This window comes from Danio aesculapii, chromosome 13, assembly GCF_903798145.1.
Source record: "Danio aesculapii chromosome 13, fDanAes4.1, whole genome shotgun sequence".
Classification (NCBI taxonomy): Eukaryota; Metazoa; Chordata; class Actinopteri; order Cypriniformes; family Danionidae; genus Danio; species Danio aesculapii.
In genome coordinates, this window is record NC_079447.1 from 43,803,051 (window position 1) to 43,819,163 (window position 16,113).

Sequence of the window (16,113 nt, forward strand, 5' to 3'; positions counted from 1 at the left end):
CACCGCACTCCCAATACAATGGTTAAGTTTAAAATATAACTAGTATATCTAATATATATAAGTATATAAAATATAACTAATATATCTTAAATCTCTATAACATTATTAGGGTATCTCAGAATAAAGCCAGAAAGGCTTATCTGCAACCTGACCCGAAGTGGAGGACTTTTGTGTAAGACTGAAGGGCTTTATTCTGTGAAAACTACCGTCCCGGATGTACTTTATCCTGCTTATTACTAAAAATTTGTTACGAAACATTATTCTAAGCCATAATAGTTCATTTATCCTTAAAGCATGAATGAAGCATATAAGAAAGACCGCATTATTTGGTCACAAGATGCTTGCAAACAGTCAAAAAACACAAAGCTGACCGAAATGAAACCATTTAAATGAATCATGCTATCCTATATATTATTCATTCACAGACATGTGACAGACAAGCAGATACATATGAACAGGGCGTAGATTTAGCATGGACGTAGGGGAAGCATCCCCACCAATATCCACAAACTATTGAAATGTCCCCACCAATAATTCATTCATTCAGTCATTTTCTTTTTGGCTTAGTCTCCTTATTGATCCGGGGTCGCCACAGCGGAATGAACCGCCAACTTATCCAGCACATGTTTTACACAGTGGATGCCCTTCCAGCTGCTATCTCTGGGAGACATCCATACACACTTATTTACACTCAGACACTATGGACAATTTAGCCTACCAATACCCCTGTACCGCATGTGTTTGGACTGTGGGGGAAACCGGAGCACCCGGAGGAAACCCCACGTACCCCATGCAAACTCCACACATAATCGCCAACCCACCCCGCCAAGGCCAATAATATCAATAATTTAATTTACTTAAATTATTGCGCTGTTAATATTAATCTAGACATGTAGAAAGGGTTAAATCATGTTCTCTCCTCGAGTCGCACCGCCCCCAAACACATATGAACATTGTGCCAAATTTATTATCATATATCATTATTATTGTTGTTGTTGTTTTTGTCATTATCTGTTAAAACTTGTTTTAAATTAAAAGCTAAAGTAAAATAACAAACTGGCCAGAATATTGAACTTTCCTCAGTCAGAATTTGGCTATTTGAATAATAAGAAAAATTCAAGCATAATAATAATAATAATAATAATAATAATAATAATCCAACTTTTGGTCTTTCAAACTATCAGAACCCCCCTTGGCTATAGACCTGACTATTTCATTTAACTTGTATGAGAAAATATAAATATATATAAACATATAAATTGTATGAGAGAGAATTAATTAATAGTGTATATAATAACAGTTAAATAATTTGTAGCAACATATTGTATTCAACCATCCACACCAATGTCTAGTGAAAACCTACGCCATTGCATATAAATGTGGATACAAGCAAATGGATGTGAACGTATTCATTGATGGTTAAGTTCTTTAGGAGTTCCCGCATGAGCCTCCATTATTAGCGGTTGTTGTTTGAGAATAACTTGGAAGGACGCGACTGACCAATCAGAATCGGGTATCCCAGACAGCCATGGGATAACACTGAATGAAGTACATAACCCAACATAGGCTTATTCTGAAAACTTAATCCTATGTAGGTTTCTGGAGATCGCAAATAATGTAACAGAGCTACGTGTGGCTGCATTTCAGCTTTAAAACTAAAGCTATGGGGGTGGGGGGGGTACGGGGGGCTCACTTAAAAGCTGGTCAATCGGTGCTTTTAAAAATACTATTGGTTGGGTTTAGGGAAGGGGGAATCGATCAGTCAGTTAGTCAACAGTGGCCTCTGGTGGATTTACGTGAGAACAGCAGGAGCGATTGGCACTCATGAGAAAAATTTGAGATCTGAAAAGGCGTACACAGCGGCCCCTGGTGGATTCGTGAAAACAAAAACTGCAAAAAACGTAGCTCTCTACATAAATGTATATAGGGGTATGTAATCAGAATAAGCCTGGGTTGACATAATCAGCATCTGAGGTGATTGTTGAGACTCGTCATTGTTTCATTAAACTCTACATTTTTTCTCAGGAGGACTTAGTGTGGTTTACAACTGAATAAACAAATACGATACAAAAAACTACAATTTCAGTCATCAGTGTGTTATTAAAGCAGTCCGTATGAACATGTTTTAGTGCACTGATCTGATCACATAACAATCACATGTCTGGACATTTGATGGAAAACAATCAAAACAGTCAGATGTTGTGTTTTCTTTTGCCTCTGGAAATGAACAAAAGGGGTTAAGTTTAAAATGTTTTAGACCTGACACACGACTTTAGCATCATCCACAAAAGCACGTCTGAATGGCAGAAGTAAATGGATTTAAAACACCCTGTAAGCAGTAAGCCAGTCACAACAAACTGAAGCATCTGTCCAACTTTAAAATGAGTTGATTCGTTTGAAGCCTCCTAATGAAGTTAAGAGTAAATGATAATGAGTTATGCACAGTCAGAGGACAAAGCCTGACGTTAACAGAACAAAGACTTTGGTGTTGGACGCCACAATGTCAACATCTCCATGGGAAGAGGCTTTGATCGAGATCTTCACACACATCAAATATCCTGCCCCTGCAACTACACTTGAACCAAACAGGGACCAAATGTGATTAAGGGTTTAGGGATTTCTGCCCGGAGATTTGGAGCTCTGCTGGGTTCCAGGCTCAATGCTGGCATTCCATCCTATTCTACTCCAGAAGCTCTGTGATTCCCAGAGGATTCACACCTCAGAGCTAATCCTTTCCGGTGCAGCGGCACTATTAAGACTTATCATAACGAGATTTCAGCCACCAGCCACCTTACTGTGGAATTTGATTAGAAACACCTGCAGCAGAGAGATGCACTATCCTCTCACTGTCGAGACAGAACAGATCAAAGACTGAGCAAAAGTAAGAGAGATCCTGTTAGTTAATCATTGTTTAGTACAGGATAGTAAAGCATGACATGTTAAATAAGTAATACAGGGACCTGGGAGTGCAAAATGTCTGAAGATTTACAATAATGTGTGAAAAAGTGCACAAATATCTAATTAACATGGTATGTGACCCTGTCTTAAACTTCACTGATACATTTGTAGAAACAGCCAACAATACATCACACCAAAATTATAGTATTTTTAATACCAAAAAATCATTAGGATTTAAATAAAAGATGTTCTATGAAGATATTTTGTAAAAACCTACTTCATGAAGAACCATTAGTACCATGAAAGGGTCCTCACACCCAGGCTCACCTTAAAATGACAAAGAACAGTGGACAATAATAACTTAAGCCGATAAATTTAAAACAATCTTAAGAAATTCACAGATTTATGCCAAACTTCCTTCTGTCAGCAATGACTGTGACTCAATATTGGCAAATAGATGTCTTCAGGAGAGGAGTCTCATCAAACCTGTGAATTTTCAGGCAGATCAGACATTGTTTGACTGAGTTATAAGTACTTCCTCCTCCATGGCGAAGCACTGAACTTTGTCAGTCCGCCACGGACACGCCCTTTGACGAAAACTCTAGATCTTCACAATTTAGCATCACAAAGGCCTTTGGACTAAACTAATGAAACATGGATTTGATGTGATAATTTGTAGGAGGACTTTGTTACACTGTAATACATGTTACTTCCTGTTGCCAGGTGGCGCTATAACTGTATTGGCATGTAAACGTGTTCAGGTCAGGAATTTTGAGACAGATCGAGCAATGCATGCCTGAGTTATAACAACTTCCTGTTTCGTGGCCAATTGTCAGTTTAAGAGGTCACCACGGACACGCCCTTCAACGAAAACTCTAGATCTTCGCAATTTAACATCACCAAGGCCTTTAGATGACAATACCTAATTTTGGTGTTGATCGGATAAAATCCCTAAGAGGAGTTTGTTAAAGTACAATGCCTGGAAATGGCATTTTTTTCCGCAGAGGAAGTTAAAAATATCTGACTTCCTGTTGGGTTTGCGATTTTGCTCCAAGACACTATTTTGTAGGTATTGGCATGTTTGATGTGTGTGCCAGTTTTTGTACGTGTGTGTAAAAACGTAACTCGGGGGCTAGTCCGTTAAAAGTTCATAGGTGACGCTGTCGAGCCATTTTGCCACACCCACTTCCGAAACGTTTTTGTGCTTGTTGTAAAAGTTTTAAAACTGTATGTATAAATGTGCCTATAGTATTATCATAAGACATAAATAAGTGTGTCCTGCACATGCATACAGCCCGCTTACCTTAGTAATAGATGATAGAAATGAGGCATGACGGACAAGTCTACTGTATATGCCTGCAAGTTCCATCATGGATAGAGAACAACATTCAATATTCTTTTGTCACAAAGTACAGCGAAAAGCAGCCCATACAGTCACATCCGCTATAAATGTTGAGGAGTGTAAATATTGCAGTTATGATAGTTAAATGTGTTCAGATGAATAAAAAACCCAGACAAAAATCAATTGATCACGTTAAAAATGACAGTTAATATGTATGTATTTTTACATATTTATTCACACGTTGGCATTACTGAGAGCAGGAAAGAGACTGCACTGGTAAGCAGTATCCCCATAATTTCGGTTAATTAAAATGAATGATCAACAAATGAATCTGTCCTGACAGTCTTTACAAGTGAAGGCATTATCTACACACAATATGATTTCCCAATTAGAAAAATGCTACAAACTATAAAATACTATTCATGAAAATACTTAAATCACAGACAAATCCTAATGTCTAACACAAGCGGGCTGCCCTCCAGACTAGTTCAGCTCGATGACATATAATCTCAGACATCACCTGTTGTCCCATTTAGCAACTTGATAGTATCCGTCTTATTAAAGTAGCGTAACCGATTTAAAAAAAAATAAGAGTGTGATGTAACTGATGTGTTTTATGTCGTAGAATAAAATGTGAAAGTATTTTGCGTTTGTGTTAGCCATGAAACTTATTTTAGCAGTTTAACTGAAATCCCATTAAAAAACCCCCATTGACTTTGGGACGAGGGAACCAGAATTGCTAAAATGCTAACTCGCTTTATAGCTCGGATTTTTGCACACAAATTGACGTCAGTTCCTCCACTCTATTTAACTTACCCAATTCACCTATAGCGCATGTCTTTGGACTTGTGGGGGAAACCCACATGAACACGGGGAAAACTTGCAAACTCCACACTGAAATGCCTTGTTGTGAGGCAACAGCGCTACCCACTGTGCCACTGCGCCACCACCAATATAAAAAATTATTATGGTCAATCAGCTATACCAATAGAGAAGACTCTAGATCCAGATCTGTTTTTAACATTACTGTGACGGTTGGGTTTAGATTTGGGGTAGGGGTAGACGTTAATAAAATACAATAAATTGGAAATTTAATAAATAATATAAATAATTCTGGCCACAGCCGTATGTGATCTATAGCTGATTAACCATGTGGATGTATGATAACAGCCTTCTGAGCCTACCAGTTGACGCAGAAAGCCCCTACTGGCCCATATCTATCAGCTGATATCCACTGACAACACCCATTCAATCGAGTGATAACATTCGAATCGGCTGACTTTAGGGTACCATTTGGAATCTGGCTGGGAATGGTGCAGTTTGGCTTTCACAAAGGGTAAGAACTGGCCTTTAGGAAGGGGTGGAATTAGTTAAAGCAAGTTCAAAATGAGTGAGCTGATCCATGATGATTTCGGCATTATATGACCTCGTCTTTTTCCGGTCTTGGACACGCTCTAAGATTCTCAAGAATCTGATTGGGATTTTCCCTTCACATGTCACAAAGCTTTTATGTGTGTGTGAACATCTAAAATAATTTCAATTTTCAATTATCTTAAAGCGCCATCACTTTTAAAGGAGTCTTCAGTGCAATGCACAAGTGACTACTGAATAAACAAACCCACATTGTATGGCTTAAGTGAGAGAGTGAGACTATCAGCATAAAATATGTTTACACTTTTACAAAACATACCTACTGTAACTTACAGGTCTTAAATAATCACTTCAGTCAATACATTTTTATGGGCCTTCTTGTCAGCTAGCCATGATAATAATGTAAGCTAAAGCTGAATGCCAAGTTTAATATGCGTTGATTCTGTGGACTTGTTGCATGCTTTCGGTTTCGATGTTTAAGCATCTAACTCATACTGTGGTGGTACATTGCATAAGTTCAGTTTTACAGTAAACAAACTGTATGGTGTTTACTGTATCTTTGGTCTGAGTTTTGTGAGTTGTGCATCAGTAATGATGGTTCATGAGAAAACAATGCTCTGTGTGTAGTGTAGTTAAATGGACTAAGGCCCAATCCCAATTCTATTTTTGTACCCCTTCCCCTTGGCCCTTAAAACCGATTGTGAAGGGGAAGGGCTTCAAAATGTACCCCTAAGAAATGGGACAGCACTACAGCACCTGCACACGTCATCATATGTCATCACGATCTCTTAATTCATATGAGATCAGACGATCACGACTGCTGTAGTTATTTCAGTTGTGTTATTTTTTTGGTATTTATCTTTAGGAAAACACTGAAGGCATATATCATGTTATCATAACGATCTAATGTGGCAATCAATCGATCTAATCTAATCTATACTGGCATTTACACAGTGGCCATAATCATCAATGTAAACACACCAAAAACAACATTAACATTATAGCAGACACTGTAAAGCACATTCCCTGCCACAAGACTTTTCTGACAGGGTATTCGAGTGTCATCAAGTGTCAGAATGTTGTGGGACTGCTGTACAGGAGTTATTATTATGGATTATAGATAGCGAAATTTTACGTTTTAATTTTAACGTTTTTTTTTTAAAAACACATGACGGTAAACCACGAATGCGGTTATGAATATATTAAAACATGTGCTTGTTTGTTGTAAAAATTCGTAATAATGACCAAAAAAATACTAATTTGTGGATCTCCTTACTTCCGGGTGCAGTCATACTGTCGATGTGGCTGGTGTATTCTGGGAAATACCAGCCTGATCTCACGAGAAAACATAAGTATTTTACATTTTGTCAGTTTAGTGGCTAATTCGTACAAATTTGTACGAGTTCAGTCATACGAAATTGTACGATTTTAAAAAGGAGGCGTGGCACCTAACCCCACCCCTAAACCCAACCGTCATTGGGGGATGAGCAAATCGTACAAAATTGTATGAATTAGATCGTACAAATTAGCCACTAAATCAAAAAGTTACGAATTGCCGTGAGATTGTGTTGGAAATACCCCTTGGTTTCGAGTGTTGTTCTGAAAAATCTCCATTTGAAGGGCTAGCTACCCCTTCACCTTAGCCCTACACCTTCAAGCTAAAGAGAATTGGGACACCCTTAGGGGTAAGGGGAAGGGCTAAGGGGTAGAATTAGGATTGGGATTAAGCAGGGCTTGACGTTTACTTTTTTGATCACCAGCCACTGTGGCTAGTAGTTTTCCAACATTACTAGCCACTCGTCATTTTCACTAGCCACAATTTTATTGTTGGGAAAATATTTTTTATACACATAAATATGACTTTGACATGCTGAAATTACTTGATTTAGATTTTGCGTTATCTCCACATGCCTCCTCATTCATTTCACTTTTTGTGTGTCGTGTATGAGCTTGCTCAATAATCATGAGCAGATGGGTCATGGTTTCATAGTATTACACTTAGTTTTTATTTCACATGACTTTTCAGAGCTCAAAATGAAGAATTTACCAAATTTATCCCGATTGCATCAGTTGTGTTTCTAGACACAGTTCCTTCACGAAAGGAAACACGAGCGCGCACGCGTTATAAACTGTCCCGCGCATCACCTCAGCTGTTAGCGCGAGTGATTATCGTCTCATTCGGTATTCACCTGCTTTGCTCGCGCGAAGGTAATTATTTTTGTCAGTCGTGTTGCTTCTCAATTCTAAGAACGCCTTTGCGTGCATATTGGACCATCCTTATTGTCGAACCCTACTTTTAAGAATTATTATCTGGGAAACTTATTTTCAATCAGCCAAAGTGGCTAGTGGGAGTGTCTGTCTTATCCACCACCACTGAAATCTACCCGCATTTGGCAGGTTGGCGGGTGTTAATGTAAAGCCTTGGGCCTAAGCAAAGCCTTGATTTTTATTTTTTTAAATCAAAGTTACTTTAATTACTCGAGGAATCATATCAGCCCTACAGTGGATTTCAATATGTTACCAAGCCTGAACTGTACACACATACACTCACTTCATGCTCCTTATCCAGTATAAACCTTTTTGTAAGATATTTGCATTAAGGACTGATTGTTTGAGTCTCAGTACAGTATGAGTGCTGAATTGGCTGCAGGAGCTTACTTTATAAGAAGCGCTGATGTAGAAATACCTGATAGTCATGTTAGTGGAACCATGTGCGTGAGCACTCAAAGAAAGCCGCCCTGGAAACTGTTACTCTCAGCGAGTCACGCTATCCCTCTTTCTTCTCTCTCTCAAACTTTCAGTTGAACCTAATTCACTGCACTGTTTGTCCAAGTATTTTCTTTCTTTTAATAATTAATATTCTTCTCCTCAGCTCTGACAGAAAGATTGCTATTGCCATGTCAATATTCACTTCAATTTATTTAAAAGGTAAAATTCAATTCAATTCATCTTTATTTGTAAAGCGCTTTTACAAAGTAGATCATATCAAAGCAGCTTCACATAAAAGATTATAGTGAATTGAAACAATATCAGTTCAGTTTTCAGAGTTGAAGTTCAGTTTAGTTCAGTTCAGGTCAGTTCTGTTCAGTGTGGTTTAATATTCACCGCTAGGAGTCCAAACAGTGAAGAGCAAATCCATCGATGCAGCACTCTACAAGTCCCTAAACATGAAAGCCAGTGGCGACAGCAGCGAGGTAAAAACTTCAACAATTGGCGAAAGTGAAGGATAACAAACCTCAAGAGAAACCAGGCTCAGTCGGGCACGACCATTTTTCCTGTGGCCAAACATCTTGTGCAGAGCTGCAGTCTGGGCGCCAGAAGCTGGAGAACGCTGGACATCAGCGAAGACTCGTCTGTCCCTGGAGTCTCACTGGACTCATGCTCTCTACTCTTCCATGACCACAGCAGCTGTTCAGGATACAGCCTGTGGACAGACTGTGGAAACCTTGGGATCATCTCTTAACAGGTGTTGGATCGCATCAGTGGCACTGCATAGTCTCTGGAGGCCTCGGAATGAGTATCCCCAGGTAGAAATAGAGAATAAAGAGAATAATTAGCATAGCTGTTGTTCATAGTGTATATAAACGGGATGCAAAAAACTTGCACGAAGCACTTTCATGCATCACACCGCTTGCATTGTGTATGCTTTACTAAAAAAATAAGTTTTTAATCTAGTTTTGAACTGCAAGAGTTTCTAAACCTCGGACATTATCAGGAAGGCTATTCCAGAGTTTAGGAGCCATAAATGAGAAGGCTCGACCTCCTTTACTCGAGTTTGCTATTCTAGGTACTACCAGAAGCCCTGAGTTTTGAGGTACACAGAGGAAGAATCTACCCTCCAAACCTCTACAGGTGTCTATCCTTTAGAGCAAGGGTACTGAGACACAGGCTGTTTCCCAATATACATTCTTCAGCGATCTTGCATCCTTGTGTTCTCGTGTAACGTCATCATCAACTGCCAAAGTTCAGTTCCAAAACTCAAGACCGCAAGAACGAAGGATGCATGAAAGATCCCGGATGTTTTCTTGAAAGAAGACAAATCGATGCAGACCTGAGAGCAAAACTCGCATGAGAAGTCCCAGAAGTCATTGCGGCTGAATAAAGGAAGTGGGAAGCGCAGCATTTTATAAAGATGTATTTTTCAAGTTTGGAGATATAACTTAATTAACTTTGGAGTTTCCCTAAATGAGACTGTGAAAGCAAACATTACCATGAAAATCTTAATAAAGGCATAAACACATTAAGGGTGTTTATTTGATGAAATTTAGACTAAAATTTGTTTTATTTGTATTGTGCAACAGATATTTGTAAAGTTTTTATACATAGTATATATTGTGAAAAGGGGAAAAACAATAAATTGTTATATTAATGCTGTAATGTTTAAATCATTTTCCATAAAAAATGTGTGAAGGTCATGTGACCGTCAGGAAGAACGTAGCATCTCATTTCTCACAGGACGCGTTCTCTGTTCTCGCGGTCTCCTGAGGTCTACAGACAATTCTTTTGTTTTCATGCTTGGTTTGTGCTTATGCACTGGCACCTTATATAGACAGGTGTATGCATTTTCAAATCATGTTCAATCAACTGAATTTACCACTGGTGAATTCCAATTAAGCTGTTGAAACATCTCAAGAATGATCAGTTGAAACAGAATGTACCTGAGCTCAATTTAGAGCTTCACAGCAAAGGCTTTGAATACTGATGTACATGTGATTTTTCAGCTTTTTTATTTATTTTTTAAATTTGCAACAATTGCAAAAATCTTTTTTCACATTGTCTATATGGGGTATTGTGTGTAGAATTTTGAGGAAATAAATTAATTTAATCCATTTTGGAATAAGTGAAACGCTATGAATACTTTCTGGATGCACTGTATTTGTACAAATGAACTGAAATGGGCAGGTGCTGTTCCTGTGGATAAAATGTGGAAAATTTAAATATTTTACGTTAAATAAATCCAAACTTTGGACTGGTTTTTAATATGAGGATGACAATTCAAGTTCCTAAGACCATCAGGTATTCACTGAAAAATGCAGTTTTACCCCATAAACGGAAACAGGCCTCTGCAGAATCACAATGTGATAGATGGTGCGGGAAGGCTGGGACAACAGAAATGCTGTCCTCCCATGTCGAAGTATGCTACCTTGACTTCATCAGAATTTAAACATCAGCTGAAATGGCATGTGGGGGGGTGGCATGTGGATGAGTGAACAGAAGCTGTGAACAATGAAATTGGTCACTAATATGAACCCTGCTAAGAAACATGTTACAACATTGGAGAGTTTACAAAGAGCAAATGAGTTAAACGACTTTCATCTGAGATTTGAGACACAAAATGATTAAGAAAAATGTGATAGCATGTTACAATTATTACCTGATACTAAAGATACCCCCTGGGTAGATGTAGACCCAAGTGTTGTGAAGCATCTTTAGGTGCTTACGCACCAATAAGGCTACAGGGCCAGATGGGTTACCAGTGTTTTTGTTAAAAAACTGTGCTGAAGAGCTTGCAGTAGCATGGTGTCCTTTATTTTAACAATCTTTAAATACCCACAATGTGCCAGCTCTGTGGAAAAAGTCTTATATAACACCAATTCCTAAAAAACCTAGTGCTAGAGCTAATAATGACCTTCGTCCCTTGGCTCTAACTTCCAATGTTATGAAGTGTTTTGAGAAATTTGTAACCTCATTGCTTGAAAAAGAGGTAGAGCCACTCTTAGACACATGTCAGTTTGCCTTTAGGCAGAATAAGAGCACTGAGGATGCCACTCTTAGCATTGTTCATCTTGTGTCCAAGCATCTTGAGAATACTGAAGCTTATGCTCATATTATATTTGTTAATTTTAGTTCAGCATTTAATACAGTGCAGACACATCTACTTTTGGAGAAGTTGCATGACATGGGTGTCAGTACTTTCTTAATTAAATGGTTTTACTCTTTTTTTTTTTAAGTAACAGAGCTCAGCAGGTCAGGGTCAATGGGATGCTTTCTGAGGTCAGATATAGTAATACAGGAGTGCCACAAGGTTGTGTTTCATCGCCTGTGCTTTTTGCTTTGTACACGAATGATTGCAGGAGCACACATTTTAACAACTATATTATGAAATATGCTGATGATACTGCCATTTTAAGTCTTTTACACACAGACATGGATCTACCATCCTACCACAGTGAAATCGATCATTTCATTCAGCGCTGTGATAAGAACTGTCTTGTGTTAAATGTAAAAAAAGAAACAAGAAATGGTCCTTGACCCAAGAAGTGTTTCTGAACACAGGCCTGTGATTATTAAAGACACAGTGATACAGCAAGTTACATCTTACAAATACCTGGGGTTCCATATGGACAGTGTTTTTTGTTGGAGAACACACGTTGAGAGCTTATACACACATCTACAACAGAGGCTTTATTTTTTAAGAAGGCTGAGATTTTATGGGGTGGGCAGCAATATCTTGCTTGTTTTTTACCGAGCTATGTTTGAGAGTCTTATTCGCTATGGAATCACAGTCTGGTTTGGAAACCTGTCTGTTCAACTGAAAAAATAAATTGGTTCATATTCAAAAACCAGCCATGAAAATTAAAGGAATAAAACAATACGAGCCCATTCAGACTCTATATGGACAAGCGGTTATGAGAAGAGCCATACATATTAGTGCTGATTCCAAAAATCCTCTTTTCAGTGAATATCAGCTGTTACCATCAGGAAAAAGACTGAGAATGCCAATGTGCAAAACCAATAGACTGAAGCTTTCGTTTGTTCCTACCTCGATAAAACCGTTGATTTCTACCAATAACACTGCACCTGTAGTACATTAGCACCTGACTGGGTTCTGTATTTTATATATTTATACTTGTATACAATCTTATTCTGTAAACAATGTGTGTTCTTAATTGTTTGTCTTAACTGTTTTGTTTTATTTATTTTTTATTGTCTGTTTAGAGCAATATTGTAGCACCTTTTTTGCCCAAGACATATTTCCCCTCGGGGACAAATAAAGTTTATCCTATCCTATCCTATCCTATCCTAGAACAGGAATGTCCTGAGAAGTTTGAGTCAGATTGGTCTTCTCTTTACTGGATTGTCCCTGTGGCAGAGAGGTCATTGAGATGCCAATGCAGACAGGACGGTCTGATCTCTCATGGCAACTAGGACTGTTTCTCCTGCATGTGGCTCTTTGAAGTGCATCGGAGTGTTTTTTGAAGTGCACTGAGGGTGTGTGTAATTGATTGGACTGGCAGGCTCTTTGCAGATTATTCCACATGGCGAGGCTGCTCCTAACACACAACAGCAGACTAAATATATACCCTTCAATGCCCATCTGTGAATTAAACTCTAATACACTGATTCACAAGATATGCAACGTGCTGCTAATGCTTGCTCGCCCTTTTTTTTAGAACTTTCGTTTTATGTTGTGGCCTTTAAAGTTACAATATGTAATATTAGAACAATAATCATTTTGGTGACGTGGATAACTTAAAGAGGTAGAAACCTAAAAGTTGTTTGTTCGATCCCTGCAAAGAGCGCTATCATTATTGTGCAATTTGTTTTTCAACTTGTGTGAAGTTATGTGTGCATTGTAGATGGAATCAATGAAAATGCCACAAACATTTAATTTTGAACGAACTTTTAAAGGTGCCATATGCTGCATTGATTCAATAAGTTCAATTGTTCTCTGATATCTACATAGGATGTATGTGGCTTAGGTAAGTTCTTCAGAAATTGTATTATATGCAAAAATCACCCTAGAATCAAAAGGTCCTTATTGACCATATTTGGAACAATACACACCTATACACACACAAACAGGAGTAAAAGAGCTTTCTAATACAAAACACCATACAGAGTAACCTATTTTGCTCTTGAGTCGTGACAGAGGTGTCTTTTTATTTTTGAAGTTATAAAGCCAGGAAATAATATCAATCTCTGCATAAACAGAAGATGTTTAATAAAGTGTTGCTATTCTTTGACTTCAAAAAATGCAGTAAGAGCTGATGGATAAGACAAGATGCTTAAATGTGCATTAAACACATTACTCAGCAGTCTACATGTATTGACAAAAAATACATTTAAACATACGTCATGCCCAGGGCCGTTGCTAGACATAAAGCTCTACTGGGGCACAGCACCATATATATATATATATATATATATATATATATATATATATATATAGCAGTACTATTGTTGTTATCCAATTATTATTCTAAATAAATAACAGAAATTAATCCTAAACGTAACTGGAAACCATCTAAAAACACAACTGGAGTGATGATAAGATAAGATAAATTAATAATAAGATAATTTAAATCTTAAATTTATCTAAAAATATCTTTTGCATGAATATTAATTTTATAAGAATGAAATTCAATAGAAGATTGAAAAGATTCAAAAGATGTTTTATAGAATTATCTGTTGTTTGTTGTCTTAGACCCGACTCAAGACTGAGAATTAGGTTTATTAGGTTTACTAACCTCCCTGACTTCATCCCTCCTTTCTGCTTCATACCAAAACAAAAAACCTATTAGGAGCCATGCAGTATAAATAAGATCACCATCATATTATTTAAACTTTGCTTTGTCGACTTGCAAAACTCACTGCGTGCCTGTTTTACAACGCATGAGCAGCGCGGCTATTTTTTCGGCGTGCATGTTCACAACCGAACTGGGAGCAGAGCGGCGCGTCAGCACACGCTCAGTTTGTTCTTTGATTAAACTGCATTTCTTTCATCAGAGTTGGTTTGGTTGCACATAGAGAATAACGTCTTTATTCTGGGATTATCACTCTTAATAAATACACTTGCATATAAAGTAAGTCGTATCTCAAAGCATTTACTGGGGCACTGGCAATTTATACTAGGGCACGTGCCCCAGTAAATGGGGTCTAGCAACACCCCTGGTCATGCCTCTTTGGGGTGGCGCTGAATAAATGTATATCCATAGACTGTATAAAGTACTGTGCAATCATTTTGTGTTCTGATGAGCTGAAGTTGTCGCTTATTAATATGGAAAACAAACTGTGGCTGGCTTGACTTTGTTGCATCTCCTGTTTTCAAAAGAAGTGTCCTAGATACATAGTACATCTAATATAAACTTTAATACACTTAAAAATAAGGGAGGAATTTATCAAAACGTAGCTTAGGACATCCACATTAATGATCCTATTTGCAACATATCAATCTGTGTTTTGAATGGTGATCTCCTTATGACACGGCACAGTGGTGTCTGAGATGCACGGTATGGCCATTTCCACATACTGAACTGGGTATATTTTCTTTTTAGAGCACCTTTAATAACAATGACCTCTTTCTGTGGCAACATTAGAGTATGGTCTAACCCAGTGGTTCTCAAACTGTGGTACGTGTTCCACAAGTGGCTTCCTTCTAGTGGTACGCGGAGGAATCACTGAATAATTAAAGTAAAAAAAATGAACACTTAACCTTTTGACGAATACGATGACACCAGTGTGATCAGTCAATTGACCTTTATTAGGCTAAACCTGTAATTTTATTTTAAATTTTCTAATGTTTGTTATGTATTCTATCATTTGAAGCTAATTTCCTCCCCATATTTGTAACAGTTGTTGGGGGCGTATCCCGCATTTTTATATCCCAATGTTGACAGGTATAGTTTAATCGCTTGCTTTTCTGACACACATAGCCTACTCTAACACACAGTAAGCAGATTTCATTTCTAATTTAAATATGTAAATCCAATTCATATATCTAAAATACAAGTTTATGTTTAGATTTCAAAGATAAACAAATAAGTCATCTATACATGCATCATATATTTAAAAATTTATCAAGAAGAGTTCATATATGAATATGATGATATGTAGCTTATATGTTTGAGCTCCAAGGAACATTTCCAGGTTTTGATGAATAGGCTATTTTATATTAATGCTTTACATTTAAGTACAGCAGTTTTCTTTTCACTTTTTAAGAACAGTGCCGGTTTTGATTAACTTTTAAAAGCACATTTAAACGTTGACGGTTTATTTCTTTTTACCTGTAAGCACAGTACAGTGTTAATGTTCAAACTATTTATTATGTTTAAAGTGGCTGATGATAATAAATATTCATAATAATAAGAACTAATCTGCCACACTTTTGAACTGTGCAGTGCTGTAGCTACTTAATTGGGTTACTACTATGCTGCTGTATTTATTTGGAGAGACAATTTTTTTCTGATTTGGTACTTGGTGAGAACCTCTGGTCTAACCCAATGTAAGAGAATGTTGATTAACTGATCGCAATCCACATGAAACACCGACATTTTTTAAAAATACATGTACAACAGTTTATGCACACTTGATCAGCAGTATGCTGCATCCTGTAGTTGCTAAAATTGTTGAATGCCACACACACAAAAAAAATTCGATCATCTTGTCACCGTTAGGCAGTGCAAAATAACAAACTACCTGTTGAGAAGACCCATCAAGATACAAAGGTGTATTTTTGAAAAGCAAACTGTGGCAGTACTCTGAGTACAGTGATAGTTTAA

General features: G+C 37.6%; 1 protein-coding gene across 2 annotated transcripts in view; it reads left to right on the plus strand.

Annotated features, from left to right (window-relative positions):
• The window catches only part of lzts2a (leucine zipper, putative tumor suppressor 2a), a 137,481-nt gene that overhangs the window by 114,644 nt on the left and 6,724 nt on the right, over nucleotides 1-16,113 (plus strand). The window lies entirely within an intron of this gene.